General features: G+C 36.1%; 1 pseudogene; it reads left to right on the forward strand.

Moving 5' to 3' along the window:
• LOC111392746 overlaps positions 1 to 4,893 on the forward strand; it is an 8,559-nt pseudogene extending 3,666 nt beyond the window's left edge.
• Positions 4,894 to 7,788: the final 2,895 nt, after the last annotated feature.

Consider the following 7,788-nt stretch of genomic DNA (forward strand, 5'->3'; position numbering starts at 1 on the left):
TGACAAATCTCAAATTAAATGTTACAATTGTCACAAATTTGGTCATTATGCTTCAGAATGTAGAAATATTACTAACCAAGTTGAGGAGAAAGCCAACTACGCTTGTCGGGAAAGTGAAGTAGATCCTGCACTACTATTGGCTTACAAAGGTGAAGAGAGCAGAGAAAAGAATACTTGGTATTTGGATACAGGAGCAAGCAATCATATGTGTGGAAGAAAAAACATGTTTGTGGAGCTTGATGAATCAGTAAGCGGCAACATTACCGTTAAGAGATGAATCCAAGATCCCAGTGAAAGGAAAAGGTAAAATCTTGATCCGCTTAAAAAATGGTACGCATCAGTTTATCTCAAACGTCTTTTATGTGCCCAATATGAAGAATAACATTTTAAGTTTGGGACAACTCTTAGAGAAGGGCTATGATATTCATTTAAAGGATCATAGTCTTTCAATAAGAGATTAAAGAGAAAATTTGATTGCCAAAGTCCCTATAACAAGAAATAGAATGTTTGCGTTAAGCATTCAAAATAATGTCGCTAAATGCTTAAAAGCTTGTTTTAAAGATTCATCTTGGCTTTGGCACTTGAGATTTGGGCATCTTAATTTTGGAGGCTTAAAGTTGTTAAGTAAGAAGAAAATGGTGAAAGGTTTGCCTCCAATAAATCATGCGGATCAATTATGTGAAGGATGCTTACTTGGAAAGCATTCGAGAAAAAGTTTTCCAAAAGAAGCATCTACAAGAGCTAAGAAGCCGCTAGAACTTGTACACTCCGATATTTGTGGGCCAATTAATCCAAGCTCTCTCGGTAAGAACAATTATTTTGTTCTTTTTATCGATGATTTCAGTAGAAAGACTTGGGTCTATTTTCTTAAACAAAAATTGGAAGTTTTTGAAACTTTTAAGAAGTTTAAAACTCTTGTTGAAAAAGAAAGCGGATATAGTATAAAAGCCTTGAGATCGGATAGAGGAGGAGAGTTCACCTCCAAAAAGTTTGAGAAATATTGTGAGGAGAATGGAATTCGTCGTCCATTGAGGGTTCCATACTCTCCACAACAAAATGGAGTAGCAAAAAGAAAGAATAGATCCATTCTTAACATGACCCGCTACATGCTCAAAAGTAAGAGATTGCCCAAAGAACTTTGGGCTGAAGCTGTTAATTGCGCCGTGTATCTGTCTAACCGATCACCTTCTAGAAGTGTGTGGAATAAGACACCACAAGAAGCATGGAGTGGAAGAAAGCCCAGCATCTCTCACTTACGAGTATTTGGGAGCATTGCATATGCTCATGTACCAGATCAAAAATGGTCCAAGTTAGATGACAAAAGTGAAAGGTATGTCTTCATTGGCTATGACTCTCGCTCTAAAGGCTACAAGTTGTATAATCCAAGCAATGAGAAGATCACCATAAGTAGAGATGTCGAGTTTGATGAAGAAGGAGCTTGGGATTGGGGTGTCCAAGAAGAAGACTATGACTTCTTACCATTCTTTTATGAAGAAGAACAAAAGAATGGAGAGCAGCAAGAGATTATCAGTCCACCTCTATCACCTACTCATGGAAATGCTTCTCCATCATCTTCACAAGGAGAAAGTTCAAGAGAAAGGACACCACGGATGAGGAGCCTACAAGAGCTATATGAGGTAACCGAAAATCAAAATGATCTCACACTTTTTTGTCTTTTTGTCGATTGTAAACCAATAGGGTATGAAGACGCGGTGCAAAATAAAAGATGGAGAAATGCTATGGATAAAGAGATTAAGGCTATAGAGAAAAATGACACGTGGGAGCTGACAACTCTTCCCAAAGGAAAGAGAGCAATCGGAGTTAAGTGGGTGTACAAGGCAAAGAAGAACGCTAAAGGAGACGTAGAAAGATACAAAGCAAGATTGGTTGCCAAAGGTTACAACCAACGGTCGGGAATTGATTATGAAGAGGTATTTGCTCCTGTTGCTCGTTTAGAAACCATAAGATTAATTATCTCTCTTGCAGCGCAAAATAAGTGGAAGATATTTCAAATGGACGTGAAATCAGCTTTTCTAAATGGTTATCTCGAAGAAGAAATATATGTGGAGCAACCAATGGGTTATAAAGTAAAAGGACATGAAGGTAAAGTCTTGAAACTAAAAAAGGCTTTATATGGGTTGAAACAGGCTCCAAGGGCATGGAATAGTAGAATTGACAAGTATTTTCTAGAAAATAACTTCACAAAATGCCCTCACGAGTATGCCCTTTATACAAAGGTAAATGAGAAAGGAGATATTTTGCTTGTTTGTTTGTATGTAGACGATCTTATATTTACAGGAAATAATCAAAGTATGATCACTGAGTTTAAGAAAGTCATGGCTCAAGAATTTGAGATGACGGATATTGGCCACATGGCCTACTATCTTGGGATAGAGGTAAAGTAAATGGAGGATTGCATTTTCATCTCACAAGAAGGATATGCAAAAGAAATTCTAAAGAAATTAAATATGGAGGACTGTAAGCCCGTATGCACCCCCGTTGAATGCAGAATCAAGTTGTCGAAGAATGATGAAGGTGAAAAGGTAAATCCAACACTTTTTAAGAGTCTTGTTGGAAGTCTAAGATATTTGACGTGCACAAGACCAGATATCCTTTTTGGAGTTGGGCTCATTAGTTGCTATATGGAGACACCTACCATGACCCATATGAAAACTGCAAAGAGAATTCTTCGCTACATCAAAGGTACGCTTGATTATGGCTTAGTCTATTCATCATCTAATGAGTTCAAACTTGTTGGATATAGTGACAGCGATTGGGGCGGAGATAGTGATGATAGAAAGAGTACGTCTCGGTACGTGTTTTACTTGGGCGACACAGCTTTCACTTGGAGCTCAAAGAAGCAATCGATCGAAGCACTATCTACATGTGAAGCTGAATATGTTGCAGCTACATCAAGTGTCTGCCATGCGATTTGGCTTAGAAACTTGTTGAAGACGCTTGGAGTATCACAAGAAGAGCCAATCGAAATCCATGTTGATAACAAATCGGCATTGGCATTGGCAAAGAACCCAGTATTCCATGATAGAAGCAAGCACATTGATACAAGATATCACTTCATAAGAGATAGCATTGCAAAGAAAGAAGTGCAGCTAAAATATGTAACCTCCCAGGAGCAGATCGCCGACATTCTCACTAAGCCACTCAAGCATGATGTGTTCCGCAAATTAAGAACTCTACTTGGAGTATCAAAATCAAGTTTAAGGGGGGATGTTGAGTAGTAAACTTGATTTTTGGACTAAATAATATGGGCTTAAGGATTTTGCTTATAGGCCCAAATCAATGAAAAGGCCCAACATGCATAGCATTTCTAGAAGCATTATCTAGAAAAATCTATATAAAAATCTAAGTAAGATATGTAGTTTTATAAAGAATATCTAGAGAATTCTAGGAAAATATCTTGATATGTGGTCTAGGTGTCTCTAGAAAATGTGTGGACTAGAATCTTCTTGTAAACACTATATAAAGGGGTAGTGCCCTCCATTTTGTAACAAGCCAAAAAGTGTGTAAAGTCTTGAATTTGAGAAATACAAGTTTCCTTTTTTCACTTCCTTCTTCCTATTAGTATTGTCCTCTTAAAAGCCTTAGCTAATCCAAGTTAGTAAACCCATCTTTCCTCCAACAAGATGGATAGCTCATTTGAATTTTAAGAAGGATAACCTATTGGAATTTAAATATTTTTGAGATAGGTAGAAGTATAGTTCTTTTGAATTTTAACTCATATGTATAAGCTACAAAGTAGAATAGTTATTGTGTTGAGCTCTATATATAAAGAACGTGTTTTCACGATTCAATATATAAAAAAATCACGAACCTATCATTCTCTCTCCTGTGCTTCCTTATCCAACTTCTTCTCACCATCAATACCAATCTTAATCACACAAACTACCCCATGCGAAGAAATCATGCCCTATCCTACTTCCATGGTCAGTCCATTTTTGGTTACATTCATGGCATAGTGAAACCACCTCCAAAAGAAGTTGATTCCCCCCATCACATTTCTGATGCTCTCTTCCAGATTCCAAACCTCAATATGAAACAGTGGCCTGGATTCCTTCTTCATTCCCACCATAAATGCTCCCCTCACTGAAACTTTCCTCACTCAGATCATAGCCTACAACGTCTCCTAAGAACTATGGCTTGCTCTCAAATGCAATATCTCCTCATTTCCTCGCACTTGAACTGTTCAAATCTGCACTAAATTTAAATATTTAAAATTTTTAACTTTATTTAATTTTTTAAGTTAAATATTAACTTATACACAAAAAAAAATTATTTATTAGTAAAATATCACTTATAAGTAAAAAATTCATATAAGAACCCATAAACCGAAAATTTTACTTAGGGACATGTATATAATTTTATTCTTTTAAAAATCTTTCTAAACTAGTGGATAATAAACTCTGAAACATAGGTTTGACAGTTTTAAAAATCTCTACTAAACCACAAAAAAAAATGAACTGCTAGAGTTCTCTTTTGGAAGAATCGATAGATTTATAAGGAATAGAAAGTTTGATGAGTGTGTCGACGCCGTTGCCCTGGTTTGCCTCCCTGCCATTCTTGAATACCTTGCTGCTGCGATGGGTTATCGGTTTTGTTTGTTCCCATTTCGTACATTTTTTATGTTCAGGATTTACTATATGGCTCTGTTGATTGAGGTTTTGAAGCGTGCAGGAAACGAGGCCAGGGACAAGAAGAGGAACAGGATTGCGCCTAGGCATAAACAATTGGCTGTAAGGAATGACGACGAGTTGAGCAAGCTTTTGGGATATGTTACCATTGCAAATGGTGGGGGTTCTGACTAACATTAATCAGTATTTGTTGCCAAAGACAGCTGGCAGAAAAGAAAAAGAGATTGGCTCTGCTTCGCAATAGTTCTACGGTTTTTAATGTATTATTTACAGTGTTTGGATGGATATTAAGCCCTTATTTGATCACTATTATTTGATACTCTTTTTTCTGCATTCTCACTTTCAACCACATATCCGCACAATGTAATATTTTGCATGTAAATCCAAAACTTTTCCTTACTTTTTAACTACACATTTTCCTAAAAAACACTGTCCAAAACATAGTTTTCCAAGATAACGGTTGTCAAACAGTGGCTAAGGGTTTTGGTCTTCAGATTTTTATCAGTTAAGCCTCTTCTAAAATATAATATTTTTTTTGTTTAATTATACGAGTCTATGTTTTTTTAATTTAATATGTCAATAATCAGTTGTCTTAAGAATATGCGACTGAAGACACAGATGTTACCTGCTTAACTATTTTGTGGTAACTGGCATTGTTTGAAATATCGAATGGAAATGAATATTCTATTATGTTGCATATGATACATAAAGCACTAATCTTTGGACTAAATTGGATATGAATGCCCATTGGATGTTGATACCATTTTGGGACTTCATTTCTGGTTTATACTGTTACTCGCATTTTCTATATGGTTAATCCATGTTTTTGTCCATGCTTGTGCTCAGTGGTGAGTACTTCATTCCAAAGATGGTAGAAGTTGATTGTTTATACTTTAGAGCTTCTGGTGCTGTAATTCCCATCTTTTACATTTTAGTTCTTTTCATGATCGTCCAAAAACCCAAAAAAAAAACAAAAAATTACATACATCGAGTGACTTGCACATGAATCTTACAAGTTATATTAAAGCTTGGAAGGACAAATTCTCCAGTTTTTTTGTTCATTTCCCAATTTTTTAAATATTTAAATGTGCTCATTCAGGAAGGAATTTTAAAAGAGTTTAGGTGTCCATTTCACATCTGTCGCATGTGAATTGCACGTGCACCGCACGTAGTGTGGCTGAAAAGGATGAATACTCAATAACGTGATTTCTCATTTGATAATTTGTATTAAATGAAGATTTGTAAATGTTTTAGTAGTCATCTTGGTGATTACCATTCACCTTGATGAAAATTTTCATCTCATTAGTCCAGCAATGGGTGGTGATTATAGCACGCTGCATCATAATATAATCATTTTTCGAGGCTTCTGTAACAACTTATGCAAATAGAAAGACAGATGACCATGTCTTTATTGCTAAATAGATGAAAACAGTATACTATATATGGAGATACTCAACTGTGAAAGTTTTTAACTAGTCATTTCACACGTGAATTCTACTTAAAAGGAAAATAAAAATCTAAAATTCTCATTTTCAATCTTCACGACACATCATCTCCATAAAACTCTAGCACTATCTCACTAAATTCTTATATAAAACCATCTACTGACCACTTCATCTCCATAAAAGCCTGGCATTTTCTAGCAAATTCTAGTTTCCAATTTCAATTCCTTTCTAGGGTTTATGGTAAAATTCAACTGGCAGAGCCTCCACTAAGGGAGGTAGAGGGAGGCCCAATGCATTGAAATCCTATGCCTATCTAGTAAAGTCGGTGTCGAATTCCCTGTACCTAATCACTTGATTTCTCAAATTTTGGAAAGTATGCCGAGCAAGTGGGTGTCAATACCCTAGTCTGTCTCTCCACTGTCCTTGAATACCTTGTTGCGGAGGTGGGTTAGGGGTTTTATTTGTTCCCATGACATACATTTTTTTTTTTGTAGAACTACATGTCAACATGCTTGTTCATTAGTAGGATAGCCCATCCAAATTTCAGATGGATAACTCACATGTGTAGGCTACAAAGCAGAATAGTTGTTGAATTGAGCTCTATATAAAGAAAATGTAATTCACAATTAGACATATATAATAAAAATAAAAAATCACAGGCCTATTATTCTCTATATAGAATCACTGAGCCACTAAAATGACAAACATCTGATCCACATTGGTCTCCTCATTCTCTTCCGCTTCCGTATCCAACCTTCTGCTCAGTACTGTCAAATCTTAATCACTTTCTACCCCATGCAGAAAGCTCAAGCCCTATCCTACTTCCATGTTCAGTCAATTTTTGGGTACATTGATGGCATAGTGAAACCACCTCCGACAGAAGTTGATTCCCCCATTCCATTTCTGATTCTATCTTCCAGATTCCAAACCCTCGATACGAGGCAGTGGTCAGGATTCTTTTATCCTTCCACCCATAAATGCCTCACTCACTGAAAATTTCCTCACTCAGGTCATGACCTACACTATCTCTTAAGAAGTATGGCTTGCTCTCAAATGCAGTTTTTCCTCATTTTCTCCCTAACTCAAAACTGTTCAAATCCACACTAGCTCGTCAGCGCTAGGAAAGACGCTATGTGCGCCAATGACTATTTCCTTTGTATCAGCCGCATAGCTAATGAGCATTACTAGCCGGACATTCAAGTTTGATGAAGTTATTAGTTATAGTCCGACCTATAAAATAATATAGTTGAACAATGAAAATACAATAACCACCACCAAGAGGAAAACACAAGGTCCATCGTATCTTAATTTGATCCTCTGAATGTTCTCAATGATATCCATCAATATCATTCATATCTAGTGTACAATTGCAGCACACACGAAAGAGAATGTCCAATAAATATTATAGGGCATGAAATGTACATCCAATCATGCATATGTAGTGGAGGCCCCGAGAATAGGCGAGGCAGGCGATCGTCTAAGACCCCGCTTTGGCGATTGCCCCAAATTATTTAAAATTAATTAGTTGGTTGAAGAAAAATGAAAATCATATTTATGAAATTATGTAAAATAGAATTATTGTATGCAAACATAAGAAACTAATAAAAATTGAAAAAAAAAATAAATAACTAAATATATATATATATATATATAAAAGATCTCCTAAGTATCGGTACTTAGCTTATGATAAGTAC

Source organism: Olea europaea, unplaced genomic scaffold (assembly GCF_002742605.1).
Source record: "Olea europaea var. sylvestris unplaced genomic scaffold, O_europaea_v1 scaffold971, whole genome shotgun sequence".
NCBI lineage: Eukaryota > Viridiplantae > Streptophyta > Magnoliopsida > Lamiales > Oleaceae > Olea > Olea europaea.